The sequence below is a fragment of the Falco rusticolus genome, chromosome 5 (genome assembly GCF_015220075.1).
Source record: "Falco rusticolus isolate bFalRus1 chromosome 5, bFalRus1.pri, whole genome shotgun sequence".
In the NCBI taxonomy this organism is placed as follows: Eukaryota; Metazoa; Chordata; class Aves; order Falconiformes; family Falconidae; genus Falco; species Falco rusticolus.
Window position 1 is genome coordinate 49,306,940 of NC_051191.1, and position 16,638 is coordinate 49,323,577.

General features: G+C 46.4%; 1 protein-coding gene across 4 annotated transcripts in view; it reads left to right on the plus strand.

Annotated features, from left to right (window-relative positions):
• Positions 1 to 791: 791 nt before the first annotated feature.
• ATP2B1 (ATPase plasma membrane Ca2+ transporting 1) overlaps positions 792 to 16,638 on the plus strand; it is a 67,308-nt gene continuing 51,461 nt past the window's right edge. The window contains exon 1 of one of the 4 annotated variants that reach the window (XM_037387722.1): positions 792 to 917. The gene's annotated coding sequence lies outside the window, so the exon portion shown is untranslated. Of the gene's footprint in view, positions 918 to 1,161; positions 1,327 to 16,638 lie in introns of those variants that run through there. The other 3 variants (XM_037387724.1, XM_037387725.1, XM_037387721.1) reach the window with 3 other exon arrangements.

The window sequence follows — 16,638 nt, forward strand, 5'->3', positions numbered from 1 at the left end:
GCCCGGCGCTCAGCAGCGCCCAGCTGCCCTCAGGCAGGGGGAGGCCGTGAAGCGACGCCGCCTCGGGCCCCGGCCGGCACGGCACGGCATTGCGCGGCGGCCCCGCGCCCCCTGGGGCAGGGGAGGACCGCGCCCCGGGCGCGCCGCCGGACCGTTAGGGCGGCCCCGCGCGGTCACGCCTCCCCTCACGGCGGCGCCACCGCCCCCGGGACGGCCCCGGCCCTGGCCCCCGCCCACCGGGGCAACCGCCGCACCTCGGCCCCGCGGCCCGGCTGCCGCCCGGCCCGCCCTCCCTGGCGGAACCACGGCCTCTCCCGCCGCCGGGGGATCCCCGCCCTCCCGAGGCAGTTCCCAGCCCCGCTGGCGGCGGCCCGCGACCCACGGGCGGGGAGGACACGCCGCCGCGGCCCGCCCCCGCCCCGCCCCGCGGGAGCCGCTCGTGGCAAAGTCACCGACCCCCGAAGCCCGCCGGGCTCCATCAAACGCCGCGGCCCCGCCCGCCGACGTCATGGAAAGAAGCGCGTCAGCCTCCCGCCCGCCAGTGGCGGGAGCGGGGGGCGGGGAGAGGTGCGGGGCCCCGCCCCCGCAGGCGCCGTGCCTATCGGCGCCCCTCCTCCGCCTCCCCCATTGAAGACGCAGCACGTCGGGACCCCCCTTCCCCGGCCGCGCGAGGGGCCCCGTCACGTGGCCGGCGCTCCGCAGGCGGCGAGGGGGGCGGCGGGGACTGGCGGCTGCGGCGCTGGGAGGGGAGGGGGCGGCGGGAGCGGACAAGTGAGTGACCGCGGCGGGCGGGCGGGCGGGCGGAGGAGGGAGGCGGGCGGACCGCTGCGCCCCGCCCCGCCCTGCCCGGTGGCGCCCGGCTCCCGTAGCGGCTGCTCTGCGGTGCTGGGGCTCGGCGGAGCGCTCGGCGCTGCCCGGTGCGTGTGGGGGAAAGGAGGCGGGCGGGCCCTGGGGAGCGGCGGCGGCGGGAGCGGCCGCCGGGAGGGCGAATCGCTGGTTCCTGCCGGTGAGGCGACGGGGGCGGGGCGGGCGGTCCGCGCCCCCCCCTTCCTTCTCCTCCTCCTCCTCCCCCGGCTCTCCCCGCGCCGGTGCCCCCTCCCTCTCGCCTTCCCTCCCCAATTCGGTCGCCGCTTCCCCCCCGCCCCCTCTCCCGCCCTCCTCCCGCGGCCGCAGGGCGGGGGCGGTGGGGCCGGCCGGCCGTGGGCAGGGCGGGGAGCGCGGGGACCTTGTGCGCTCGGCGAGCGGGCGGCGGCAGGTTCACGGGCGCCTCGTCCCGGCCCCCGGCTGGCGGCTGGCTGGTGGCGGGGTCGGCCCCGCGGCGCCGAGGTAAGTGCGGCGGCTCCGGGCGGCTGTCCTCCCGGCTGGCCGGGGCGGGCAGCCGCGCGGCGGCAGGTGCAGCGTTGCTCCGCTCCCGCTGCGGGCCGGGGTGGGCTCGCCCGGGGAGGCGGCGTGCGGCACGGCGGGGGTGGCGGCGGCAGCGGGGCCGCCGGTGGTCCTGGGTGCCGCGCTCCCAGGCTTTCGCCGCTTTTTCCCCGCAGGTAACCGAAGCGCGCACCTGGCCCCGCCGCCGTGCAGCCGGGGCGCGGCGTGACCTTGAGGGCAGCGGATGCGGGGCTGAGCCTCCGCGGGAGCGCAGCCGCCCGGCACGGCGCCTCCACACCGCCGCGGACCCCGCGGCCGGGCAGGGCCGGCACGCCGCAGCCCCCGCCGGGCGGGCGGGCGCGCACACGCCGCGGATTAAGGTGGTGCTCAGCCGCCGCCTGCCCGCCCGCCGGGTTAAGTAGCCGGGATTAGCCCGCTGCGGCTGCACGACACCGACATCCTGGGCGCCTCTCCGCCGCCCCGCGGGGGCCGGCAGTCCCGCAGCCGCCCCCGCCGCCGCCTCCTTCCCTCACTCGCCCGCCCGCCGCGCCCCCGGGGCGGTGTTTTTGGCCGCAGCTGGGTCGTACGCCGCTCTCCGTTGGGGCGGGCGGGCTGCTTTGATTTGTCGATGCCCGGCCCGGCTGCTCATCGACCGGCGCGGGCGGGGGGGGGATGCGGCGCCCCTTCGGGAGCCGAGGGGGCGAAGCTCTGGCGGGCGTCGCGCCGCGGGTGAGCGCGGGGCCGCTCCGCGGCGGGGAGCGCCTCTGACGGCGGTGTCATCCTCGTCCCGGCGGTGCGTGTAACCTTTGGATGTAGCACCACGTGAGTCCGGGAGCGGGCCGGAGCCTCCGCCGAGAGATGGCTGGCCGCTGCCCGGCGCGGGAGGGAGCGCTAGTCGCTCACGGTGGAGCGGAGCGGGAGGGCGGGTGGCCGCACCGCCGAGCCCCGCCGGCTGTCGGACAAGGCTGAGGTCGGACGGGTTCGGGCTCTCGGCAGGAGAGGTCTCACGGACGGCTGCCGGGTGGAGGTGGCCGCCTCGCCTTCGGGAGCGTTTCTTTGAGCGCGGGGTGCAGCCGTGCGAGTGGAGGCTGCGGGGCGCTGGGGGTGTCGGCTGAGCCCCCAGAGGCGTTTGGACATCGGTAGCTGTGGACGAGTCTGTCTCAGGTCTGGCAACCGATTTGCACGTAACGGGAGTGTGCAGCGCTGTGCGTGTTTCACGCTCGACATAAATTCTTAATAATATCGAAATGTTTTTTTTACGTTTCACTTTTTAAACTGCATGGCGGGGCAGGGGAGGAAAGATGCACAGTAACAAAATTTCGGGGCCTCTTGGGGTTTTACAATCTCCATTACAGAAATACTTAAGGATCTATTACCTACAGTTTTCTTAAATTTGCAGCTTCAGGTGCTGAGGCTTTCTTCTCAAGGTCTGTTCGAAAGGAACTGGTGATAATTCCTTGTGCCTTGTCTCAAACCGCCATTCTGAGAACGTGTTTGCGATGGTATCTGGCTTAACAGTGTTTGGGGGGTGACAAGCCAGGTGAATATTCAGATCGTGTCTCTTTTTTGGAAGTGAAGTCCCAAGCTGAATGTCTGTGAAACATGTATTGCATCATTGGCGACTGACAAACCTGATGTGGAGGGGGGAGAAGGGAGTAGTGTGCCTTTGGAGAGCCACCACCTGTTGAAGAGTTGTTGCATCTTTAAAACACTGGTGGCTCCTAATGAATTTGAGTTGAAATAGTGTTTTTAAGTGCTCAGAAAGACTGTGGCTAGATAAGTTGCCAACTCCTTGGTTCATCAGGCAGTGTGTGTTCAGAAGGTGGTAGCTGTAGCTATTTCCAGTGCCTCCCCCCCCCCCCCCCCCGCCCCCTTTCACCCCCGTTTGGAGCTTTTCAAGAATTTGTTCCAAACACCACAAATCGTGAATTCCAACAGAAGTAAACTTGCGTATCTTTAAACTATTGGCTCTTTTGGCAGGAATAGCTTCCAATGTACTAGGACTTTAATACTTATGGCATAATGAATGGAAACTCTCTCGGTGTCAGTGGAAAAAGTGGTCACTGAATTCAGTGAGGGGAAAAAAACCTCGTACACTTCAATGTGAAATTGTCGTCTGTAATAGCATCAAACAACATTGGGTGGTCTAGTGTATTGCTGCTTTTCCTGTTTGTTATGGTAACCCAACCTGGGTGGGTTATCTGAAGAAAACAGGGATCCTGTGTTGTGCACAGACACTTGCAGGTTCTCCTGATCAATGTTGTTATCTTGGTGCTGATTGCAACATTATTACTTCAATTCATCCAAAGGAAAATGCTGTTCACCATGTGGGGAACCAAAATCTAGTGATAAAACCTAATTTTAAAGGGAATTGTGTTTGGCAACTTGAAGCAGAAAAGAGACTAGTGTCACATTAGCATTGGGTAAACTGTGTATGGGTTTCTTACAAAGTTACGTTACATATAGGTAATGGTATAAGCAAATCCTCATTCGGGTAATATATAATCAGTTAGTAATTGGTGGGTGATCCTACCAATTAAAATGCTCTGCAGTCTGACGTTAGAATCTCATTTAGAAAGTGATTCTTTCATGGCCCACAATATAGAGAACAGTCAGCTGTTAAAATCGAGAACCACTAAACCATGTTGTGGAAGCTTAACAGGAAGCTGAGAGGCTTGTAAATGTCTTGCAGCTCAGTCATGAAGTAATTACATTTTGGCTTTTTTTACTGTTTGGATCTATTTGGAAAAGAAGAATATGATAAACTGGAGACAGTCATAAGGTGAAGATACTAAGAAGGAAGAAACAAGTTGAATCTGCTGAAGCCATCTCAGAAACTGATCCTTTGGAAGAATTAACTTTGCCAACATTTAAGACATTTAAGATTTTAGAGCTAGGAACTCAGTGTTAACCAACAAGTTCAAAATGGACCTGGCAAAGCAATCAATAACATGCCATAGCAAGCAAGTCTCCCTTGACATAAGGGTGGACAAGATAACCTAAAGTATCTTCTAACTCAAATTTCTTCCATTAAGGTAGACTAAATATTAATGGCACTGAGCATTCTTTACCACTGAAATGTGACCTCAGTGATGTCTTTCAGTGTTTGAACTGTTTATTTTAATATATGTTTTCTTCCTTTTTTTAAAGGGAAAATTAACACTAGTGCAACAAGGATACACATTTTGCCCAGAGTTGAGGTGGGGTTTCAGTCAGGGCAATTTAATCTAATGCAGAATAATGAACAGCCATGATTAGCCCGGGGCATTTAAATGTAAGTATCTTTTGAGAAATAAGGAAGACTACTTGAATCTGTGGCAGATTTTGTTACAGAAATGCATGCTTACTTTCCTCCAAAAGGATCAATAACTTTGCAAAAATATTTTAAAATTTGTACTCTTCAGTATTCTCAACTTGTCTTAAAATGAATAATAATAATAAAACAGCTTGTTTAAAGCTGCTGTTCAAGAGATAATGATCTTTCTCTGTAGAGTATTTTAATTAAAAATCAGATAAAATCTAGGTGTTACAGTGTTGTGTCTAAAAAGCTAAGATTAGCCTGGCTTGCTATAGTGTGTGCAACAGTCTTAAGTAGGTTTATTTATTTAAACCTGTTGAGTTTTCACTTGAAAGCATAATTTTTATTCCTCCTTACAAATTTAACTGATTGAAGAACAAGGAGGGTAGTGGACATGAGGTGATACTGTTGCCTGTTTGAAAAAGAAAAGTGAACCTGTGATGACTTATGTAGAGGATGGGTATTCCTTACAAGCATTAAGAATTACTAATCTAATTCAAAATGGCTTGTCTTTATATTTGGATTTCTTCACTTTTAAATAACTCACTAATGTTAGTTTTCCCCTAGCTTTGGCTTCAAATAGTTGAAAAGACCACATTCACTAATCGCACAGCAGAGTGATAAAAAACAAGGAAGGATTTTTTTGTTCGTGAAGCTACCCAAATGTTTGTATCTGCATGTAAAAAGTGAAAATGTGCTCAATATCTCTGAAACAGGGCAGCTGCATACAGAACATGGAAGCAAAGCCAATGATAAGCAGTATGGAAGGAGGATTTCTGGGAAGTAACATGTACCAGGCAAAATATTAGACTAACCCATCTTGGAACAGTTGCACCTTCTCGCACCAAATGTAATTTCAATGCAAGTATATGGTATTGTCCAGTTTCTTTTATTTCTAAATTATCAGGCTTTTGAATATCAGTTTCTAGTTTTCATGACAGGCTTCACTTGATATGAACAGTAAATTTGAGGGATCTGCCTATTCAGGGTATTCATATTCCAGTAAACATTATGAAAGTGATTTCTGCTGCCAGTTATAAATCTTATTCTAACTGACAGATGACAGCAGGAGGTGTTATAAGTTTAATTTTGGTGAACAGCAAAGTAGGCATGAGGCTTTCTCAGTTGGTATTTCAAAGGTCTGATGGGAGAAGAAATGTAAAGAAAATGTAGGAGGTGTTTTATTGTTTGTTTTGTTTTTTTAAAGCCAGAAATAGCTCTGAAAATAAGTCCAAATTATTTTTGTCCTGTAAGAGATAAGATGTAGCATGCTATTACAAGACACAGAAGTAATATCTGCCTTGCCTTTGAAGGGGAATGGACTGAGGGGGAGGGTATACTCTCCCTCCCCTTACTGCTGTTTGCAACTGTGCTGTGCAGTTGAGGAGTGCATGGGTGCATTTTGAGGATGACAGAGTTGACAAGCATTGGTGCTGGCCACTACATCTGTCAGGTTTAACTACTTAAAATGTGACCAGTCTCAGCAGTCTGGGCAGTGTTGGTTTATTGCTGGCTATTTTCTGATGCTGCTTTGGAGGAGAGAGTTAGGTAAGTTCCTGCATGGCCTCCTACTTACAGTGAACTTTGGTGGTCTGCATGTCTCAGTTTTTTTTAATATTGCTTACGAGCTGGATGCTTCCTTAATTCCCAGTGAGCACAGGAAACACCGTGTTCTTAAAGCACACTTCTGCAGAGCCTATCACTTGTAATCTGCTACCCTTACTTGTGCCCTTATATTCGCAGAAAGATAAGGTGGCAGCAAGGAATACAACACTATTGGGTTCTGACCACTTGGTGTACAGTGTCTGGTCTATGAAGAGGAGGCCTGGGATGTACCATGCTCTGCATAGTCAATGGCGACAAACCCCATCTCAAGGCAAAAAAGATGATTCAGCTGCTCTTGCTTTAAGCAACTGTCTGACTTCCTGGGATGCAGCCCAAGGGTCAAGGGTGTGCTTTTTTTCTGCTTGTCTTATGTATCATTGAAACACAAACTTCAGTATTAATTTTTAGATTTTGAATTTGAAATGACCTTAAATCACATGCACCAGTGGAAGAAAATCCATGTGCTCTTTTTGCTGGAGCGTTACAGATGTGCCCTTACATAGGAATCACACAACCTTTCTGCACTTGTTTTTCAGCAAGTGACTGGCAGCTTGTCCACATGGCTCTTTCAGGATTGCTTCTGTGTCTATGCAAATACCACGATGTATTGCTTGTGTGTACTTTGGCTTCCTGAACTACTGTGTTTGTAATGAAATCAAGACTTCGTGGGTCTTATGTGATAACATATTTTTTAACAAAAAAAAGTAAAAAAAAAAAAAAGTGCGGTATGGCAGAATAAACTTCATCTGCAAATCAGATCAGAATATATACCTGGATTTAAAATAAATCAAGAACAACTGATAGTTCCATAGGTGGACAGGAAGAAGAATAGACATTAGCTGTGTTTGGTGGAGTTTTTCTACCACAGAAAGAAATAGCCATAGTACTGTGCCCCTTGTTAAAATAAGGAGCTTAGCCACTAGCAGTAAAGAAGTCTTCTTGCTACTGCAAACTTACTTTAGGAATACTTTATGTAATATTATAGAAAGTTCTGAGGATGGGCACCATGACTCTCCAAAAGCTTGGAAAACATTTGGTTTCGTTTGGTAGGTATTTCAAGAGCTGGGAGTCTTTTAAGTCCTGATCAAAAGACTTGCTAGTCCCTTCTGTTAATAGAAGATGGTTGATTGCTTTTTTAATATTCTGAAGTTATCGCACACTTTTATCGTGGCTTTCTGAAGCTGCTGTGTTGATACGCATAATCCAAGAGACTGAGAGGACAGTGAGACAGCTTCATTTGTACTCACGTATTTGGCTTGTCATCATGAGCGGGAAGTTTTATGGCGTGGCTGAGGTGGCCTGGCAGCTACTTTAATTTCCACCCTGTCCTGGACTGCTCAGTAACTCCCTCCTCTTTCGTGCCATCTCTGCTCCTTTGCATTTACTCGCTGCACCAGTAGATTGTATTACACAATCCTGGTGCACAGACTCCAAGCTCTCCAAGTCAAGAGGCAAGGCTCGCATAAGGAAGGCGGCACAAGTCTTCAGGTAGGTGGTGTGGGAATGTGTGGTCATCACGTGAAACCATTCCCTGGAGAGTATTAACCTTTTCATGATGAAGAACTTGAAATTATTGTTCTGACAGTAAGTCAGAGAGTAGTTTGAGTGCCAGCCTTCAACTAATAGCTTTCCAGAAAATAGTATTTGCATCTATGCATAAAGATCTTTGTACTAAGTAAAATATTAAAAATATTTTAACACATTAGCTATATGCCTACGTTGTTTCTGATACTGTAGTGGAGGAATTTTGTGATCACATTGTGCATCCAGACTTGCTTTCTGAGGTTTTTGCTTAGATTGAGGAGGTAGTAACAAGAAATGGGTAGAAAATGACAGGTATGGTTAGCCTTTAAGCTGAGAAAGGGTGTTATTTTTTAACCTCTTTTGCCTATTTGGATATAGTAGACACTAAAGCAGGATCTTATGTGCATATTGAGCAGGAGTTTTTTCATTTCCTTCTAGGTGCTACTGCTATCACTGTTGATACTGCACTTTAAATTTCCTTGTGTTGCTTGAGTCTGCCAGTTTTTCTTCACTTGAATGAAGCTAGTACACAACTTCATGAAACCTATGGAATACAATGCAAATCAATACATAATTAGAGCAACATGTAGCAGTCTCGTTCTGGTGAGGTTGTATGAAACTTGAAATGATTTTAAACTGGCTGGCAGGATCTGTGCCAAGTGACTTTCAAACATACATAGTTGAGACTGACAGCTGAGGAGGGTAGGGAAGGTGCTCTACCACTGCTAGTACAAATTCTGTTTATTAACAACTCAATTCTGTTTGTGTTCAGGTACTTTGGCTCTGAAATCTGTGTAGTTGACAGTGACAACAACTTTCTTTTACATTCTGCAATGTGAAATGTCTTAACGTCTTCACGAAGTAATTTCAGACGTGTGTTTAGGTAACGGGTAGATCTGGCTGTAGTGAGTGCAGATCTAGGGGTTTGTTTCTAAACTGGAGCTGTATTTCTAAAGTGAGTTGAAAGAGATCTGGTAATGAAGTACTGAATTATCTAAGTTTTGAGAAAAGCATGGTCTCTTGCCCTTCATCTTTGTTTTGGTTATTTATTTTTTGTGTGTGCATGTTGGTTTTTGTTAGTGGAAGCACTCATACTGGAGCTATCCTTCAGATGGAGATGGCTGCTCACGTTGCATACCAGGTTACAGGAAACTTTTGAAAGAGCTTTAGTACAAACAGGCACTTTCAAAAATGAAATACCAGCATATAAAGCAGTGGTACGTGCTAAGGTTAACATCTTGTTTTAAGTGAACAATTCACATGTGGCTTTCTTTTTTTCCTTGTTGATCCTGGCATTGCTGGGCACTGGACAGCAGCACCTCAAACTGTATTACCAAAACCACTCAGAAAAGGTTGTCTTGGTTGTACGAGGTCTGACACTCTCAAGCTGCAGTGCAAACGTAAGCTACCTCAAAGCAAAGCACAGTAAATCAGTTTACCAGATGGAAAATACAGGGTGTGGATGTTTGAAGGGGAGTACTCTGTTTTCTGGGAAGATGCTGTAGTAACGTTTTTGCAAAGCAGACTACTCATTCCAAAACTGAAACACTGAATTTGCATAGGCTTGAAGCTTTATGTTCTCATTCTATTGTCGAATCTAACGCTGGCAAAATTATTATAGAGAAGAAAGCTATATGTATAACTATGGGGGAAATGCTGTGAACTGGACAAAATAAATACGTGTTACTTTGAGGCAGTGATCATAAGCCAGGCCTGTTTCAAGCTCCTGATGGGAGTTGCCAGAGGCCTCTCCTGGCCATTACTGAGCCAGCAAAGTAAAAACACCACTGAAAGGTTTTCCTGCTGCGACAGTTGGGAGTAGCTGGGGATGGCAACATGTGTGCGGTGCAGGATTGCAGTGGTAGAGCTGCTGGGTGGCCTGGGTCCCTGGTGGTGAGGGTGAGCAGGAAAGCTGGGGGCTGCCCTGGCACCTGTCCCCCTGCAGTGGGGCTGGAGGAGGAAGGCTGTAGGAAAGTTCCTCGCCAGGCTGCTTGCCTGACAGGGGACCCAGAGTCAGCAACAGAGGTCTCCTGTGCCAATGATGACTACTTCATGCCGGCTGCGTTAGCAAGAGCGTGGCAAGTGGGATATTGCCCTCTGTTGTGCTCGTGAGGCTGCATCAGAAGTGGTGTCCTGTTTTACATCTCTTCAGACAAAGAGGCTGGCAGAGGGTCAGTAAGCCACTTGGGGTCTGCCATGTAGTGTGTGGTGACAGGTTGAGCAAGGTGGATTTTCTTGACCTGGAGGGACTGTGGTGATAGTTTTCATTGGGGCCTCACAGAGAAGATGCAGCTGGGCTCTTCTTTTTCCCGGGATGAGCATGGGGGTGAGAAGAAGAACTTCCGTGACTGACTTGAGCTTGTGAGACATGTGCTGCACTGGAAAGGGGCACTCCCTGTCATCTGTGTGACCTTCAGGAGGATCTGCCAGTATTGCTGCTGTCTCCCTTGTCATCAGTTCTCATCAAGGGGGCTCTCCTCTGACCTTGAGGTCAGGTGTGCATCAGTGCTGGCATGGGCCAAGGTACAGGACTATACCCTCTGGCAGTAGCACAGGCTGGGATATTCATAAACGAACTGTGAAACCACATCCTTCCTCTGGTGTGTACCTGCTCTGACACGGTAGCACAGCTGCTGGATATGTGAGTTCATCAGCCCAGCTGACTGACTACACTTAACTTCAGCAGAGCAATCCTGGCCACTCACATAGGCATCTTAAACTGAAACTGGTTACTCTGCGCCTCTTTTGTTGAAGAGACACGAGCGTGTCTAAGATGAGATTCATGTGACTATTTTAGATCACATGCTAGGTGGCTAAATTTAATCTTTCAGCAGAGAAGTTTTAATTTATCCGTTGCCTATTTATAAAAAAAAACAAAAGCCTGAAGTGCCTACCTTAGATTTAGGTGTTATCATTTGGTCAGGTGAATCTCGCATGTGATGGGAGGAATGTAAACTTCTAACCTGTGGAATGCAAAACAGACTTCAGAACTTCAGATGGCACCTCCAGGTGGCGAGACAAGGATGGGGAAGAGCACAACTTCAGCACTGTCTTCTAAAAAAAGCTCTTGTATCTGCTGCATGCTGTCTAATTATTGAAGTACTAAATCTCAGGGAGTGATTAATACTGGAATCAGTAGTTGTTCAGCTGTGTGCTAAACTGTAAGGTCTTCAGCTTTTCCGGTTAAAAGCTGAGATAATAACAAACCTCCATAGATCCTTAAAAGCAGCTGTAATAATTTTTAAAGTGTAAAATTTTGTAGAATTTGCTGTAAAAGCTTATCAAAGAGAAGCGCTCCAAATATACTCATGTTTTAAGGGGCTTTTTAATGTTTCCCCCCCACCTTAACTGTTCCATGTAAATGGATCACATGTTTTAACTTGCTAATTAGAAGCCTAATGTCAGTCTCTCAAATGTAAAGGCTATTGTAAACATAATTATTTAGGATCTTAACAAGGCTCCAGTTGCAAGATGAATTGGAGTTGTGGTATTGTACCCAACCAATAAATTGCTATGTGAATTTTTGGTGTTCACCTTGCTTATACACCTGTTTATGACTTTGTAGTCATAAATTCAGTCATGTGTTTTGAAAAATGCATCTTTCCTGTGAGTATGGTTTTACATTTGCTTGACTCAAGCAGATTCATTGTAGTTCTGTGCCCCGTTTTGAGTAGGCACTGATACTGGATTATCTGTGTGGTGAATCTGGTTAGATAACCAGTCTGCCTGAAAAACAGCAGGATCAGCTTCTCATGTTATCTGCAGAAACTTCACTGTTGTCACAAGAGACAGCAATATCTTGGGGAAGGGCAGGATGATCAGAGCGATAGGTATGCATCCTGATACTTGGCCATCACCATGTCTGTGATGGAAGAGGTAGGGGTTTTCCTGCAGTGGTTACCCCACATAAAGCATACTAGCAGCCTAGCCAGAGTCCTGGGAACCAACCAGGCACAGCACACAAGTAGGGAATGCTGCTGGAGCACTGAATTTCAACAGCCAAACTGTGAGGTGGTCTCATTCCATGCTAGGAGTGAAATTTTAGTCAGCTATACAATATGCAACTGTAAACTCTGTAAGACGGGAACCAGTTTGGCCCACTTTGACTTACTCATTTGGTGAATCTGCTACGTGGAAGTGAAGCTGAAAAGTGAATACTGCTTTCCTGTAGGAAGTGGGGAGCAGAAGCAGCCATCTTAACTTGCTTACAGGTGGTTCTTCTATTTTCAAAACTTGAAACAAGTGAAGGCTAAGTTCCACAGCTACAGGCACATTTTTCTTGGGTAGGTAGTCATCAAAATATAATGATTCAAGCTGTCAAAGCTTTTTAAAATTCATGTGAAGTTTTAAGATGATGGAAGCTTACCTTTTCTTTGGGAGGAGGAGCTCTTTTGGAAGAAACTTTTGAGACTAAGGAGCTAATTGCACGTGAGCTCTTCATATACAAACTTTTAAACAGTGGAACTTAGAAATAGCCACCCAGTAAAATAATTTGATAAATGCTGAAGATTGGCAAGAATTTTGTGTTAGCTTAGGCTCTTGCCAACAAGTTGAGAAATACTGACTTTATTTAAAAAAAAAAGGAAAATCTTGTGAATTTTGCAGTCTAAACGAGCAAAGAGTGTAGAGTTTTTGCCAGGAAGATGTTGTGTTGGCCTAGAGCTTAGCATTCACCTCTACGAGATGGCAAAAAACTATCAGTCTGTCTGCTTGAAGCCTGTTCTTTCAAACTGTTTCCACAGCCACCATGGTGTCAACACTGCTCAGTTGTAATTGCCAACTCCAAAGCAGGCTGATCAATGGAAATGCTAAATAAAGCAGCAGACCTCTCACCTCAGAGGATGCATAAAACCAGATTTGCTAGCAGGTGCATGCCACTGAACACCAGCAGAAAGGTTAGCTCTTTGTTATCTTCCTGGCTTCTTTGTTAGCGGGTCATCTTGAACTTAGATTTTCCTCAACTTTTCTTCCAGGTGAAGCTGCTTTTTAAAAAATGAACAACCAAAAGGGTTTAGCTTTTCTGAAACTGAGGAGCAGCAGAATCCATAGGAATAAAAAGTGTTGACTAGCTCTAATTGTAGCTATATAATGTTTTGGGGTCTTTTGGCATGAAACATCAGGCTTGTGGTATTTCTTAGTGCTGTTAGAGTTGATCCTGCCATTTTTGTCAGATGTCACTGTAAGATGTTACTGCTGGTTGGGATCAGAAACAAAACACCAACTCTACTGGCCATTGACATCCATGTCTGTGAAAACCTGGGGAAGTTCTTGGCATGCTTTAACCGCATTAGGTTTGCCGGCAGAGCTCTTTTAGTGCTTTCTTACAAGGTATCTTTTCCGAAGCTGCTAAGTAAAATGATGTCTGTACTCCCTCTGCTGGCTCTGCAAAAACAGCTTTCATGAGCTTAAATAATCACGTATCACATCTTTTCAAATGTGCCTGTGTGGAATTCTGAGTTAAGAACAGTTTAATGTATGGAAGAGGGATTTTCCTGAAAAATAGGTCAACAAATAGTTACTGAAAGCTAATCAGGTGTCTCAGATGCTATCTCCTGATATAATGGTAAACACTGGTGTTGTATATACCTTTGTAATTGTAGTCTGGTCTGTTTTTGTGTATCAACGATTGGATGGGGCTATACAAATAAAGATACCGAATACTTGTAGTACATCTAGTCAAACATCTGAGCCCTATTTTTATAGGTTGTGTGTGCTATATGTACATAGAGGTCTGATATTTGGAAGCCTCTGGGGGTGGTGGGGTGGGGGAGAGAACTTGTAGCCTTCCATAAATTACAGTGCTCTGGACACTTATTTGCTTATTCTGAGACTACTGCTTTCTTCCTAGGTGAAGAGATAATGGATATAAAAATTCTCAACCAGAGTGGAAGAAGTTCAGGCCTTGAACAAGGCCTTGGTATAGATAGGCGTTATGTCTATAATCAAAACAATTGCTCTTGGAAGTCAACAGATGTCTTTAAATGCCAGTGCAGTTCATTTTATTCTCTTGTTTTCTCATATCATTAGTCTATAATACTACTATTCTAGTTATTTTGGTTTTCTGTAGTTTAGGGATGGTTTAACAGTTTCAGAGGACTGAGCGAATAACCTACCCTGCTATACCGGTCAGTAACTGGTCTGAACCTGGGCAAGTGGAATAACAAGCCAAACTGCCTTTTTAGAATTTGCTTTAGTTCAGGGTATCTCTGAACAAGAACCCCTGAACCTTGTGATGAGAGAGAGTGCCTGGCTTCTGGTTGTTAAGTCTGAGGAGGTTTTCTGGCTTTTCACGCATGCAAGGTACATTTTGCATTTCCTGGAAAGTGCAGTCTTTTGTCTAGATGTTCGCTTGCGTAATTCATGAATGTCAAATATTTCAGAATGGTAAAACTATTGTGCAAACCCAATTTTAAGAATTCAGTGAAGCCAAACACCCTGTGGTTCTTCCTGTTAGATTTCTCTTTGGGTATACCTGTGGCTGTCTGCAGGTGTCTTTAGGCATTGCTGGACTGTGAAGGGACTGCTTGGCTGTGTAGAAACAGGCAGTTGCCCACAAGAGTTAGAACAGGTCTTTCTCTCACAGTGAGTGTATTCCCCCTACCAAATATCCTGTTCTTCCAGTTTTTCCCTTTGGGCATGCTGTTGTGGATTAAGGTCTTGAAGCTAAGCCCTATGACTTGGATAATTGCCCACTTTTATGTTCAGAATTTAGAGTTTTACTGCCATGCTCAGTAATCTTTTGTTTTAACGTCCAGTGTTGTATTTAAATTGTTTTCATGTTACTTGACAAGTAAACCAAAACTTGCTGACCTGCATAATATAGGCGATAAAATTTAGCTTAGCAATGCCTGCCTTGAACCCTAATCTTCTCAAGCAAGAACAGCTGAGGATTTTCAGTGCACAGGGAAATGCTTCTATTTTCTAGGAAAGCCTACTGTATTTTAGAAACCTCCAAGTTAAGGAGTCAGAGATTGCTAATCTTAAAGTAGCTTAAAATAATAAAGTAGCTTAAAATAGCTTGGCTTAGGCTTTCTTTGAGCAATTTTGCTGTGAGGCAATTGTTTAAATACTTGAAAGTACTTGCTCGGTGAAAAATTTTTTGACAGCTAATGGCTTATTTTAGTAATAATTGCTCAACAAGGTAATGTTTTATTTAGTAAGTACCTACTTTTTGAGTTTTAAGGAAGAAAGCAGTCTCAAAAGCTGTTTAGTCTTAATTATGTGCCTAAAGCACTATGCCTTAAACTAGATTGTGGTTTTGACAGACAGCTGTGTAATTGTCTGAAATTGTTTGTTCCTTCACACTTACTTTTGTTGTAGATTTTGACTGTATCATACTTGATCGCTTTGCTCAATCCCTTTAATTAGATAACCATCCTAAACTGTGTTCAAATACCAACAAAATAAGGTACTCAGCACCGAAACAAAACCCAAACAAACAAAACCCCAAACCCCTAACTACCACCCCAGTTTCCTGCTGTTTTGGTTAGAGGGAAATACTTCAATTACACCTGGATACATGTGTAAAAAGCTAACTCCTGTAGCAGGAGTGTAGCACACCAAGAATTAACTTGTTACTAATAGTCTAGAGAAAGTGACTAGTTTCTCATATGGAGTCTACAAGTGCAGAATACAAAAATATGCAAAAATGTTTAGTGTAAATGCATGTTTTGAAAGTGAACTGTGTTTATAAGCTATGCTGCTATACCTGTGAATCGTAAACATATGAAGGATATTCATCATGGTGTTAGTATAAATTTGTCTTACTTTAAAGCATCCCTTCCCTCCAGAGAAGGAGAAAGCAATGTTGTAAAAATAATGGAAGTAGACTCAAACTAAGAATTCAAACATGGATTAAAGGCAATGGTAGAACTTGGATGTCAACCTGCCTGACACTGTGTACAAACTTGAATATATACGTAACTTAAATGAGCCAAATTCATAATGTAACTTTGAAATTAGGTGTATAGTTTTTTAACACGTGAGACTTCTTACTGAGGAGTCCTACTTCTTCCTAGCCGGTGTTTGGTACCCTGCGTAGAGAGAACTTTTGAAGTCTGAAAGTGTGGAAAAACAGGTCTGCTACTTGTTACTAGCAGACCTCATGCTTGCACAGTTTCATTCAAGGTCTTACCTACCTCAGGTAGGTTTTTTGGAAACACTGCTGAAGTCATACTTAATTATAAAGGTGTTCAGATGGCTCATTCCTGTACTTGACAAACTAATTGAAATAAGTAATTCTTAATGAGACTGAAATAATAAGCAGGCTTTTGGGAGACCACTCCTAGCTCAGCTGCTTTCTAGCAGTCTACTTTTTCTTCTCCATTAGAAATGGAGGCAGGCTGCTCTGTGTCCTTCAAGCTAAAGAGTCTTTTGAAGGTGCTGAGAAAGCAGGTGACTATTCTGGGAGGAAAGCAGGGATACAAGAGGCTGCTTAGAACTGTGGAGCACTGGGAGGCAGAGAAGGAAAACTTCCATGCATCTTCCAAAATTATCTCTAGAAAGACTGAGGCCAGAACTGTGGGAGTTTTGGTTAAGTCATGTTATCTTTTGTTTCATGGTGCTGTGTCACTCTTGTTTCATGATACTCTGATGCTTTTTTCAGTCACTTCCCCCCAATGGGGAAACAGTCATTTCCCTCAGTCCTGCAAATCTCAGGCTAGATGAAGTTTTCCACTTCTCTACCCTGCTCTACCTGTTTGCTGTGGTAAGGGAAACTTGTGGGCTGTAGGGCTTAAATTAAAAATGTGATTAGCTTCTGATATTGGGGATGATCTGAGCCCCTACTTGGCTGCATGGGGAAAGAAACTCACACCGAGCTGAGGTGTGCTTGTCAGATGTGTAATTGC